Consider the following 13,855-nt stretch of genomic DNA (forward strand, 5'->3'; position numbering starts at 1 on the left):
CCAGGCAGATCTCAGGTATTTTGAGGTGGAAGGTCACAGTGGCCAAGGGTCAACTACCAGGCAGCTTGACCAGGCAGCGGCAGGGGCTTCCAGGGATGCTGGTGGGTGGAGGCGACAAAGATGTGAAGCAGAGGGGTCTCCAGGGAGGAAGGCACAGGACAGAAAGCCAGAGGGTCCTAGCGTCTACTCAGCTACTCCTGGCCATGGGCAAACCTGCCCACTCCCGGCACCTTAGTTCCCTGGTGTGCACAGGGAGGAGCCTGCACTAGAGAGAAGCTGGGGGATGGCTTAAAGCTGGCCTGAGGACTGACTGAGGCCCAGCAGCAAGTCACAGAAAGAGAGGGGACCCAGCACACTGGAGATAATACAGCCTGGGAGTCAGGAAGAAAGGGTCCAAACAGGGTGGAGCAGGTGAAGCATGCAGGGCGCAGCACTGAAGCGGCACTCACGTGCAAGCACGTGGCCCTGAGTGCCTCAGGTGTTGCACCTGGGGCCACACCTGCCCTTGCCTCACCCCAGTCCCAGCTCTGTCCACCCCTGCAGGCTGAGTGAAACCAAACCAGTCCCTCACCTCTTCTAAGCCTCAGCTGCCTCATCTGCAAAAATCCTATATAATAAAAACATAGTATACAAATTGTCCCCTCGACTGGGAGTTGTCTGGTAGTTCGACCAGGGGGCGGGGCCAACCCAGCTGGCAGCGGCTAGGGGCCCTACCAGTGCACAAATTTTGGGTCTCTAGTAGGAATAATAATAGAACTAGCTGGTATCAGATTAAAAACATTAAATGAAGCAATATGTGTACAAGTTGGGAGTTCTCATTTCATACTTCCTCATTATTTGGCTAATGCAACAAGAAATGTACTCATTTTATAATAAAATTTCTGAAATAGTTATAATGTGTTTATAGCACTTAGCTAAGTACCTGGTACATAGTAGGTTCTTGGTACCCATAACTGTGCCCAGCTGATTTAAGGGCCAAGTCTCCCCCAACCCCATTTAATCCTTCTTTTAACAAGTTTTTAGGTTCCTCTGTAGGCTCTGTAAGCTAGGTCGTGGCATCTACTCAATGTCTGGTGACTGCAAATAACCATTAAGCAGGGACACTGGCACAATACCACAGCCAGTGAAGGTGTAGGTAGAAGCAGCCATGGAGCAGGGTACCACACTCATGCAAGACTGAGAATCATCTGAGCCTCATTCTCCTCAACTGTAAATGGAAATGTCCTTCAATTCCCCCCAAAGATGAGAGGAACTGAGGTGTCCTAAAAGCATCTTGCCAATGAAGCAAAAATCTGTCCCTGCCCATTTCATGGTCAGGGACACTGTGGTCCCATGCCCATCCATCAGAGAGCTGGCTGTGCCCTTTTGATGACTGTCAGCAAAGACACAGCACCTACTTTCGATGGTGTGTACTCAGGGAGCCCACCCTGGCATCTTCGCCAGTGAGGAGCCAAGGACTTAAGTCTTTGCAACCAATTCAGCAATCAAGAGGCTGCGGGCATCGGGTGCACTATGAGGAGCCAGGGCTCAGAAATCATGGGAGATAGTCAAGGGACACCAGGGCAAACATCTTCCCCTCGCTGGGCCTCAGTTTGCAACAAAAGCAATATCATCGTGGGGGGGGGGGACTAGACAATCTTTAAGGCCCCTTCTAATTCTAACAGTCCAGAACTTGCAATTTGTTATCACCCCTTTCTATAACCTTATGACCTTGAGAAGGCTACTCTCTGCAGCCCCAATTCCTCCTAACACCCAAGTGGATTTCCCTGACCCATGAGCCCTCCCACAAGTGCTATGGGGGTGGGAGGTGCTGTCGCCTCCCCAAGAGCAGTCAGAAACTCCCAGATAATGTCTGCAGCCCTTCACAAGGTCCTACCCTCCTGCTGTGTCCTTCTTCCTTCCCTTCCCTCCTGTCCCCTCCTCTGACTCACCCACAGAGGGAACTTCCACTCAGCCTGCAAGACCTAGGCTCCACACCACCAGCCTGGAGACAGGGGGGTAGATCAGGGCCATCAGCCAGCTGGAATCACTGCAAAAGAAGACTAAGGAGCACCTACCTAAAGCTGGGAGAGGGCCTGACCGTTGTGAAGTGCTCCCATATGCCAGGCCATGGGCTGCCATGAAGCACACTGGCTCACTTTTCTCTCCCACACAGAGATAAAAATTATTATCCCTGGGTTCCAGCAAGGAAACCAATCCTCTCGGCTAGACAGCATTATCCCTATTTTTCAGATCAGAAACAGACTCAGATTGGCTAAGTAACTTGCCTAAGGACACACAGCTGGTTAGTGGCAGGACAAAGAATCCAGTCTCAATCTGTCGGACTCCAATACCCATGCTCTTCCCACCGGCCTGCACTGCCCCAGAGGCAACTGACTGAACCTCAGAGGGAGGAAACCAGTCCTGCTGTCAGCTATCTGGAACATGGCCCCAGGTTCCCAGCGCTGCCTGTGTGGCTATAACCTTGCATGCAATCAGATCCCAGGCTGCCCTTAATCACCAGCAGTCACCAGGGCTTAGGTCTCGGGCTGGAAGGAAGCTCAGGGGAAATGCAGTCCCATGCTTGTCCAGTGCCTAGGGGAGGGGGCGGAGGGACTGCCATTGATCACCTTTAGTGACCCAGACTTCCTTCCCAAGGAGCCTCCCCTCAGCGGGCAGCACTGGCTGCAGTTGGCTACTCCCAGTTCTGCTTCCACCAGCCCTTGCTCTGCCTCTGGGGTCCCTGGAATAAGGAACAAGATGCCTGCCTCTCTTCTCCATTTCAGCCCTGAAGAGATCTGGACCCTGATGCTTTCTCTTGAAGCTGATCAGCCGCTGTGCCCTCCATGGTTTCTCACCAGACCCCTCCCCATCCACTCCCCTCAACCCTCCACCTCCTGTGCGCTACTTGTAGCTGGTCCTGAAATGGAACACAAGGCTCCAGGTGTGGTTTGCCTGACCAAACAGAGAAACTTTCTCCTCCACCCTTTTATATATTATGTTTCTACTGATCTCACCTAATAAATATTTGTTTTTCTTACAGCTGGGTCACCCACAGTAACTCATGCCCTTTCTCAATGATGTCAACATTGAGACTGCTGTTTGCTTGACTGCTGAGAACAAAGTTCTCTTGTAGAAGAGTACGCCTGAGATTTCAATTATCTAAAGGCCCACAGGTAACTGACTGAGTAATCCCCTATCTAAGAATCTAGAAATCTTCGCATCACTGTACACAGGGCGCTGGACAAAGATGTGTACTGTCATATGCTTTGTAATAGCAAAACTGTCCTGAATGTCCATCAAGAGGGGATTGGATTAATTAACTACAGTGAACTTACTCAATGGAATGCTAGACAGCCATAGAAAAGAATGGGGCAGACTGCTTTGCAACGACACAGAAAGGTGCCTGTAAGATACTGTTAAGGAAAAAGGCAAAGTACAGGTTTATATGTAAACAGGATTTAAAAACAAACACACACATAACTATGTGTGTGTGTGTGTGTGTGTGTGTGTGTGTGTATGAAATCCCAAATGTGTATAGGAAACGCTCTTGAAAGATACATACCAAACTGCTACTAGTAGACAGCTCTAGAGGAGAAATTGAGATACAAGACTAGAATCAAAAGAAGCTCTTATTTTTACCTACAGTTATTTTAGCTCTTTTAAAGGGAAATCTAGTTCTGTTCTATTTTTTTAAATTCATTTTAAAATACAACAGGGACGGAACAGGGGAAAGGAAGAAGAGAGAAGACAACTTCACTTTTTACTTTATACCTTCGTATTGGTTGAGTCTGAGGGGAGGTATTTTTTTCTCCAATGAGCACATGCTATTTTGTAACTTTTTTCCCCATTGATTTTTTAGAGAGAGTGGAGGGGAGGGAGTGAAGGAGGGAGGGGAAGGAAGGGAAGGAAGAGACTAAGAGAGAGAGCGAACCATTGATATGAGAGAACACATCGATTGGTTGCCTCCTGCAAGCACACCAACCAGCACCAGGGATGGAACCTGCAACCCAGGTATGTGCCCCTGCCAGGGAATCGAACCAAGACCCTTCGGTGCATAGGCCGACGCTCTAAGCATTGAGCAACACCAGCGAGGGCTAAAGAGAGATTTTAAAATAATTTTTTTAAAAAATTTAAGTATCGCTGAAACTGGTTTGGCTCAGTGGATAGAGCCTCGGCCTGTGGACTGAAAGGTCCCAGGTTTAGTTCCGGTCGGGAAAAAATTGTAACTCCCTATCTCTCTCCCTTCCTCTCTGTAAAAAAGCAATAAAATATATTAAAAAAAATAAATAAAATAAAAATTTAAGTATCTTGACAAGGTTGGGACAATAGGGAAAGCCTATTGTTCCGGCATCAAAGAAGGCTGGAGGGCTATGGGAGGGTGGAGAGCCTCCTGGCCATGCATTTGCTTCATGCAGACAGACAAGGCTATAGGGATGTGATCATAAATCAGGAGGTTAAGTCCGGGAGCAAGGCTTCTAGTCAAGGAATTCGGTAGATGGAGAACTGGCAACTACAGAGGGGTGTTTCAGCCTGGAACCTGCCAGAAAGGATCTGGCTACAGGAAGGTCAGGGCTGGCCTTGAGGTGGCAACGGTGGGAAGAGAAGCTCCAGGCTTTGAATACCATCCTCAGCTGGGTACAGGTGCCAAGCTCCCTGCCCACTGCCCGTGGGTCCTCACACCGGGCTTGACACCTGCTTTGCTGGAGAGGAAGCGGGTTGAGACAGGTGCAGAACTTGGCTCAAGGCCACACAGTTCCCAAGGGACAAAACGGAACCTTCACCAGTCCTTACTCTGTGCTCCCCACGGCCAACAGCCCCTAAGGAGGGCTAAGAAGGCAGCACAAGCAACCCCAGCTCACTTTCCTTCTCCCCCATGCACACCTCCTCTCAGCTTCTGGGGTCCACAGTGTGCACATTCCATGACTAGAAGCCCACTTCCCTCCCAGCAGCTGGGAACTCACCCAACCCAGAAGGACCTCCACTTTCAGCTACAGGGACAAAGGGCACTAGGCCCAACTGTGGGATAAAAGGGATGGGGAACTCAACTGTCCTCCTGTCTCCTAGTCCCCAATACACCCAGAGGTGGTTTCTCCAACTCTGTAATTACCCTTTCTAAGAGGAAAGATGACAACTTGTGAGAATTCCTTTATAACAAATATGATGGAAGAAGGTTGAATGGGTTCAAATCCTGGCTCTGCTCCCTTTCCAGGTGACAATGAGTGACCTCACTTTCCTTGTTTCTCCCTCTGGAAATGCTGAGAGGACCAACTAGAAACCATACAGCTCCCTGTAGATTTTAAAGTGCTGGCCAACAGATGCCATAATGGCTAGGAAAGAGACAGCTGGACGGGGTAAGAACACTCAGATAAAAGCCAAATAGGTCTTGTTTTAACAGCAAAAGCTGGGGACTACCTAATGAAAAAGAAAATGAGTAAATACAATGGGGCAATCTCATATTAGGAAATACTACAAAGCCATAAAAAAATGAATGAACTTTTAGTGACCCAGACCTAGAGATATCAACATGGATGAATCTCACAAATATATTAAGCAAAACAATCAAGTTTCAGAATAATACAGACAGTATGATAGCATTTAAGTAACATTTTAAAACATACAAAACAATACTACATATTGCTTAGGGAGGCATACATTTATAATAAAACTATGGAGAAATGCAAGAAGATAAACTCTAAATTCAGGGGAAGGGAAGGGGATGATCAGGGAGAAATTCCAGGTACACAAAAATGTGTCCTCGTGGATACCCAGGTATCTGCCTCTTACCCTCTATGTCTGAAAGATTCCTTCATATTTTCTAAAAGTCCATGTTGCTGTCCTCAGAACCTTTTCCCAGGTGACAAACTTGTAAGGCACTTCGATCTCCAGCCTCCAGAATGGGAGGGGGTCGCACTTGCAGAGGCAGAAGTGGGGTGCAGAGGGACCAGAGTTCCTGAGGTCTCTGACAAAGCTGACCATGACCAAGACAGAGGGCAATGACCAGCACTGCCTGCACTCTCCAGTGTGGGTGGAGACCAAACCAAAGGCCCCTGACTCATGGGTCACCCCCCACGCCCGCCCTAAAAATACCAGCTCTGGCCTCTGAGTATGACTCCTCGGTGACAAGACTCCCACAGCACCCCTCCCCTTGTCCTCCCCCCACACACATCCATCTGCCTGGACCCCCAGTTTGTCCACCCGTCGGTGCTCAAGGACACAGGGACCAGCCTCGGGGTAAGGTCCTCAGGAAGAGAAGAGCTCCCCAGGAAGGCAGCCCCAGACAAAGAGCCAGCAGTTCCCCAGGCCAGTCATCCATTCCTCTAGGAAAAGTGACTGTCCTGGGCCGGTCATGGGGAAAAACATGGAGAACTTCCTGCAACTGGCCGTGGAGGCTGCCAACATCTGTCTCTAGGCTGGGGAGCTTCTCCCTGCTTCCCTGTGCCTTCTTTGGGGCAACCCTCCAGAGGACTCCAGACACCCTCCCTTCAGAGAAGAACGGGAAAGGAGGGCAGTGGTGCCGCTCTAGAAGCAGGGAGGGTGGGCACAGGAAGACATGGCCCACCAGGAAAAGCTCAGAAACTGCTGGACGCCCAATCACTGGGCTACAGAATTTTCAGAGCTGGAAGAGGACACCCTGAGGCAGCAGCCAGTGCAATCCCTTCATGCAATCCCTGTATGGCAGCTGGGATGCCAAAGTCAGCAAACTAAGAGGCCTGCCCAAGGTGGCACGGATGGCAGTGAGGCAGAGGGGAGGGGCCCGGGTCTTCCGGTGGCCAGCTGCGCTTCTCTGCCTCACCACCCTACTACCCTGTCTCTTTCCTTCCCTCTCTCCCCCAGAGTGGTCAGGTGAACGAGGAGGGAGCAAAGAGCAGGTAAGAAAGGAAGGACCTGCATCAAGCCTCCTCCCCACTGCTGTGAAAGCAGCCATCTGTAACAACACCGGGAGGCAGCGTGCTCCCTGACCCTGAGGGTGGGGATCAAGTGGAGGCTGGATGATCACCTGCTGGGGTGCTGGGTGCTGTTGAGGGAACTTGGGCCAGATGTCCTGTGTGCCCCTCACAGGTAAGCTTCCACTATTCTAATCCAGGATGGAAAGAGGTCTGGGACAAAGCAAAGGATGACGTCCGAGAGGACACGGCATGGCCCATTGGTGGCAGAGGGTCGATGGCAAGTTTTCCTGAAGCACGGGAACACAGACCATCCTCATCTTCTATTAAAATCCCTTCAATGCCCTTGTGATCATCACCATTCACAAGGTCAGCAGTGGCATTTACTGATGGCTTACCCTGCACCAGCCCTGAGCTGAGTGCTTGCACGCACTGTCTCATTCATTCGCCCCACTCTAGCACGGGGGGCACGGAACCTTACAGGTGAGGAAGCAGAGGCAGCACCCACCCAGGAGTGCCCAACTCGAAAGGAGGGGCTCCACACCAGGGGTTCTCAAAGAGCCGCCCGGACCAGAAGCAGCATCTCCAACACTTATTGGATCAGACACCAGGGGCCACAGCCCAGAGATCTAACAAGACACCCAGGTGGTGCTGAAGCCTGCTTAAGTTTGCCAACCAAATGGTCTAATCACTTCCCAATGCTGCCCACAGGGAAAAACCAACACGTCTCTACCTGGTAGTCAAGACCTTAGGGTTTTTCCTAGCCCAGCTGGTCAGCTTCCCCAACCCAGCAGAACCTTACCCCACATCTGCTGCTCAGCCCACCAAGTTCCAGAAGGGGCTCAGGCCCCCTCTGCACCTCATCATCAGGCCTGGCCTTGGACTCACCTCTCTCCAGAAGCCCCCAGCCTACCTGGCACCTGCAAACTGCTCCGCGCGACAGTCAGACTTACTGCCGGGCACTTGCTGGCACACAAGGGCTTCCAGACAGCACTCTGGGCACCTTCCTCCCCATTTACTACAAGCTCCTCAAGGGCAGGGCCAGTCCCTATGCACCTGAGCATCGGGGCATATTCACAGCACCAGGCACAAGGGCCATCAAGAAATGTTTGCTGCCCTAACTGGTTTGGCTCAGTGGATAGAGCGTCAGCCTGCAGACTGAAGAAATGTTTGCTGACTGTAGAGAGGGATAAAGGGTGATGGGAAAGATTAAATTTTTTAAAAATGAAAAAAAAAAAAAAGCCTTGGGAAGAAAAGTTCTGGTTCTCATTCCAACTCTGCCACTACCCCTCTGGGGCAAGTGCTTTCCCATCTCTAGGCCTCGGTTTCCCACCTGGGAAATGCACCATTTTCCTAGTTTCTTCTATTCTACTCCCCCATTGAACAAAGCCAGCAGAGCCTTACCCTAGACCCTCTTATCTATTATCAGGGATGCACACATGAAACCAAAGAGGCCCCTGCTCTCACTCTTCTCTTCTAGGAAAAAGAGAAAGACGACAAACTGAAATTACTATATGCCAGACACTGAGTTCTATACATAGACTTTCTCATTCACAAAAAAATAAGATTATTTCAAAGGATGACAACTGCATAAAAAAAAATACAACAGTTTTATTACTGAAAGTGAAAAAAGGGGCTACTTTGCATAGAAAGGTCAGGGAAGGCCCCTCTGAGGAGGTGACATTTGAGCTGAGACTTGACAAATAAGGAAGAACCAGCCATAGAAAGAGCCAGAGAAAGGAGTTCCAAGCAGAAGGAACAGCATATACAAAGGCCTCAAGGAAAGGCCAAGCCTGGCAGGGAAGACAAGCAGGGGCCATGGCTACACCGCAATGAGAGCAGAAGTAAGGTAGTACCCAAGGGACTCAGAGAGGAAGGCAAACAGCCTCTTACAAGTCTAAGGTGCTCAAATCAGGTCGGCCCGACCCAACCCAGGACATCCGGGCCCAAGTCACAAGCAGCACTGGGGGTAAGGGTATGAGTCAGACCCCACGGCTTCCTGGGGCCCCAAAGGACTGGTGTGGGCATAGGGGCAGGCACCAACCCTCAGCATGAGTGCCATGCCATACCCACGGGACACCCACGGGTGGGGGGAAACAGGGTCACATAAGTATGTAGAACACAGGACTCTCACGGCTGCCGCTTTCAGAGGGACATGATCAAGTGCTTCCATGAAGCGCCAGTCCCCGATCACATTATTTTCCCAGGACACAGCAAGGACAAGAGCCTTGGTCAGTGGAAAAGGAATAAGATCCAGGGTTCAAAGCTTACTAGTTTGGGGCAAGTCTTCACCTTTTGGACCTCAGTTTCCTCACCTGACAACTGAGGCTACTAACAGTCATGATCTCGTAGGATGGTTGAAAAATTAAATGAGATACTGAATGTAAAGCACCAGGCCTGGCACATGGTAAGTGTTCATAAATGTAAGCTGTTATTATTACCAGTACTGGTTGTTCACTGCCTCAGTTCCCTCTGCTGTAAAATAGGGATACTGATACAACATCATAGGATTGCTATAAGTCTGTACTAATAAATATTCCAGCTTCCTAATGCAATATCCATTGTCGGGAATTAAAGAAAAAAATGCTGAGAGTCCCCTTTCTGACCTCTCATCAGATGCCGAATTCCCCTCTACCATACCCCACTGTTTGGAAAGTGAGTAAGTGCTGCTTAAATTCCATTTTGACTATACTGTGAAATAAAAATGATGCATTTGGAATCCACAGCTTCCCCTGCGCTGTCATTCTGCAAGGGGGTGGGGATGGATGTTGCAGATTCTTCCGCATCGTCCACAAAAGTCCCGCCCTCCCAACCAAAACACAATCTGTTGCCCAGTCACATAAACACGTCTATACACACGATTAACGAATATATAATGCCATCGCTTCCATACGCATCAATGTATGCACACAAATGTCGGACAGTGGAAAAGTCACCCATACGGAGAAACTCCACTCACAAAATCATTCCAGAAACTCACTCACTGATACCCCGCACATGCACGCCGATGTAGTCTCCAACACTGTGCAAATATGGTCAACAGTAGAGCGGGGGACTCGGAGACAAATGCCAGCTTTCAAATCCTGCAACCCCCTAGCTGTGTGACCCCAGTCTCCAAGCGCCTCGGTTGGGAGCAAAATGGGGACAATAATACTAATACTCATTTTGAAGAGGAATGTTATTTTCCTCTTCATTACCCATGCACACTGCTTTCAAAACTGGCCTCCCCCAGCGATTCTCAACCTGTGGGTCGCGACCCCTTTGGGGGTCGAACGACCCTTTCACAGGGGTCGCCTAAATACGTCCTGCATATCAGGTATTTACATTACGATTCAAAACAACTGGCAAAATTACAGTTATGAAGTAGCAACGAAAATAACTTTATGGTTGGGGGTCACCACAACATGAGGAACTGTATTAAAGGGTCGCGGCATCAGGAAGGTTGAGAACCACTGCGTGAGTGTAAACAGACTCAAGCTCACGCGCTCTCTCCACCGGCTGGCGCACACCGCCTGCAAGCCCGGCACTGGCCTGCACCGGGTTTCTAGACACGCGCGCCTACGCAGTGCGCACGCGCACCCACCACCCTCCGCGAGAGGAGGCATTCCCCACAGAGCCGGAGCCCCCAGGAGGCGCCCCGCGACCCGGGGCCTCAAGCGCCATTGCCCCGGAGCCGAGAATCCCCGGCCACCTGTCGGGGCCTGACCTCCCACTCCATGCCAGGCCGCTGCCGAGGCGCTGAACGGCCGGTCTCGGAGTCCCTTCCTCCCCCTCCATCCCCGCTCCGGCCCGGCCGGCTTACCTGAGGGTGAGGGCCTTGAGGGACAGCGCCCTCTCTCCGCGCCCAGCACGGGCTCCGGGGACGCTCCAGGGACGGGGTGGCGGGGTAGCGGCCCGGGCGGCACACCTCCGGCTCCTGGGAAAGGGCTGGGACGAGGAAGTGCCGGGGGCCGGGCGGCCCCACCCCTGGGAAAGTCCCCGGAGATTGACAGGCCTGTCGTCCAATCGCGCCGTGCTCTACGGGCGGGCCCGCGGCTGCTGGGGTGGGGCCGGGCGAGGTAAACAGCCCGAGCAGCTGCCGAGCGGCCGCGGGTATCCGTCCCTCGGGCCGGCGACGCCCCGCGTCTGGGCAGCTCCAGACGGCGTTCCCGGCGCCGGAAGCCCCAGGCTTCGGAGTGAGGCTGCGGCCACTTGAAAGCCCAAACTACCGAGCGGAGACGAACCGCAGAGACCACCCACAACTTCCTGGGGCCGAGGGGCACCGGGCCAGAGCGAGGAAGGAACTTGCCGAAAGGCACGTAGCGTTTGTAGCTCAGTCCGAGCGGCTGCTCAGGGCCCCGGCGATCGGGGGCTGGGCGCTCCCGGACTTGTGAGCAGAGCTCATAGAAATTCCGAGCTGGAGGGACCCTGCAGGACTCTCACTGTTGCTGCTAACATGCACTGCTCCAGACACTGTAAGCACTTTGCACGCACTACTTCAATTTACTCGGCCACCCTAATGAGACGGGTTTTGTACACCTTATTTTTTGTACACCTTATTTTATTTTTAATTTTTTACCATAAATATATGAAACACAGAGTATATCTTACAGTAGGTGGGCCAGGGATTTCCCAGATGCATAAGGAGCAGTAGTTTGGCATAAGGTTGGGAACACTGGTCTTTTTAAGGTCATAATTTTATTCTACAGAGGGTAAGTTTAATTTCAGAAGGGATTTGAGGAGCTGTTTCACACAGGCACTCATTTTACAAATTGAGGGATCTGTCAATCAACTGATTCTGTGCGAACACATACACAAGCATATGCCTAATCCAAGCATTCTCCTTTCAGGCTCGGGATGCCTTCAGTTACTTCAAAGGTGTTATCAAATTCTCAAACAGCCCTGGCTGGTTGGTTCAGGGTGCGTGCCAGAGGCACCAATGATACATTGATGTTTTTCTCTCTGCCTCCCTCCCTTCCATTCTCTTTTTTAAAAAAAGAAAGAAAGAATATCCTCAGGTGAGGATTTTAAAAAATAATAATTCTAGTTCATTTTAATTATGAAAATAAATACACATATACCCAGATTTTGAAGGGAGGGAGCCAAGGAATGCAAACACCAAAGCACCTTTGAGTGTCACCAAGAGGGAGGTTACAGGGAGATTAGAATCTATAAGGCAGCCCTCAGGCATCACCTCTACCCATTGGGTCCCCACACCAGTCTCCTTCCTGTTCTTCATCTGTACACCCCAATTGCCTCTTCTTAGAATGCTCTCTTCCTAAGCCCAACCTCTCTTCTCATGAACATTGACATTTACTTTAAAAAGAGAGAGGAGAGAAAGACAGAGAGAGAAGGGTCTTCAACTATTTGCATTTTGTTTCCAAACTATTTCAGCTTTTTTTGTAAAAAGTCCAACTGAACTTAGAGAGTTAGGAAAATAATTCCATTCCCTAAAATACCAGACGACTGCTAGGTGGGTTTTTTGGGACAATGCTCTAGTATGACATAAAAAGGTTACATAGTCATCTTGTTGCCTGTATTCCTACTTTGGGATAATTTTTCTGAACAATTACAGCGTGTGAGAAAACTCATCTCTTCAAAGTCATGACCGTACCCACCCCTTCCATCCTTTTTTAAGTCTTTGTTGGACTTCAGAACATCCTACCATGTTAGAGGCCATGGGGACCACTGATCACAATCTCTTACTTGATGGGTAGGAAAACAGAGGCTTCAATGTAGTAAAGGACTTGTTAAAGGCCACACGTGTCGAGTGATGCAACCAGTGTTGGAACTCAGGACTGGGGCTCCCCAGCATATGTACACTTTCCACTGCACCATGTTGCCTTTACAGTGTCATGATTTTTCGTACTGTCTTACAGAAACTCCACGCATTATGAACACAGACTATGAATTTAACTAGTGGGGTTCTAACCCTACTCAACCACTTGCTACCTGGGTGGCCTCTCTAAGCCTCAGTTCCTCTCTGAATGTAGAGATGATCATTGTACCTACCCCTCAGATGATCCTGAGGATAAATGAGATAATGCGAGTAAAGTCCAAAGCTTGGCACAAAGAAGGCATTTGAGAAACGATAATGACATGTAGACATGGGTTACATGCATTGGGTAGACCGTCACAGTTAAACTCAGGAATATAGTCTCCCCAGTTGCCAGCCATCATCCACATCCACGATAGGGCCCTAGACCGGGGGCCTGGCAGGGCGGGAAACAGGTCCCCTGGCCTGTCACTTCTGCTTCTCCCAGATCTGGAAGATTTCCAAGTCAGGACTTCATTGACTTCACAATGGAAGCTAAGCGACTCAGGCAGCTGGGAACCTCTTGCTCTTCCAGAGTGACAACAAGCACCTGTGCAAAGCCCCGCCTGGGAGGACAATCAAAAGGCCTGTGTTTTATTTTGCTTTGTTTTAAAGCACACAGATTCCTAATCTCCTTTCTGCCACTCCCTCCCCTCCTCCACCAAAGCTGTTCCAAAGTCAGACCTAAATCCACATTTGAGGAAAATAAAAAACATACCCCAAAGAAAAAAAAAGTTGGAGGGTCACAGTACTGTATATCAAACTATACTACTGTAATCAAACAGCCTGGTACTGGCATAAGAACAGTCATATATGCCGAAACCGGTTTGGCTCAGTGGATAGAGCATCGGCTTGCGGACTGAAGGGTCCCGGGTTCGATTCCGGTCAAGGGCATGTGCCTGGGCTGGGAGATGTGCAGGAGGCGGCTGATCGATGTTTCTCTCTCATCGATGTTTCTGGCTCTCTTTCTCCCTCCCTTCCTCTCTCTGTGAAAAATCAATAAAATATATTTAAAAAAAAAAAAAGAACAGTCATATACATCAATGGAACAGAACAGAGACCCCAAAAATCAACCCACGCCATTACGGTCAATTAATATTTGACAAAGGAGGCAAGAGCATACAATGGAGTAGAGACAATCTCTTCAATAAATGGTGTTGGACCCAGCCGGTGTGGCTCAGTGGTTGAGCACTGA

The 13,855-nt window shown here is 50.1% G+C and overlaps 1 protein-coding gene and 1 long non-coding RNA gene across 9 annotated transcripts in view; one reads left to right on the top strand and one right to left on the bottom strand.

The window, feature by feature from the left end:
- TNIP1 (TNFAIP3 interacting protein 1) overlaps positions 1 to 13,855 on the bottom strand; it is a 51,384-nt gene that overhangs the window by 32,749 nt on the left and 4,780 nt on the right. For 4 of the 8 annotated variants that reach the window (XM_006766266.2, XM_006766267.2, XM_006766268.2 and 1 more), the window contains exon 1: positions 10,669 to 10,778. The exons of 1 other annotated variant lie outside the window; for it this stretch is intronic. The gene's annotated coding sequence lies outside the window, so the exon portion shown is untranslated. Of the gene's footprint in view, positions 1 to 10,668; positions 10,780 to 13,855 lie in introns of those variants that run through there. 3 more of the 8 variants (XM_015565625.1, XM_006766264.2, XM_006766270.2) reach the window with 3 other exon arrangements.
- LOC107183491 lies at positions 10,886 to 11,843 on the top strand. The gene is made up of 2 exons (XR_001514285.1): positions 10,886 to 11,320; positions 11,696 to 11,843. It is a non-coding gene; the product is annotated as an uncharacterized LOC107183491 (long non-coding RNA).

Source organism: Myotis davidii, unplaced genomic scaffold, assembly GCF_000327345.1.
Source record: "Myotis davidii unplaced genomic scaffold, ASM32734v1 scaffold18, whole genome shotgun sequence".
Lineage (NCBI taxonomy): Eukaryota > Metazoa > Chordata > Mammalia > Chiroptera > Vespertilionidae > Myotis > Myotis davidii.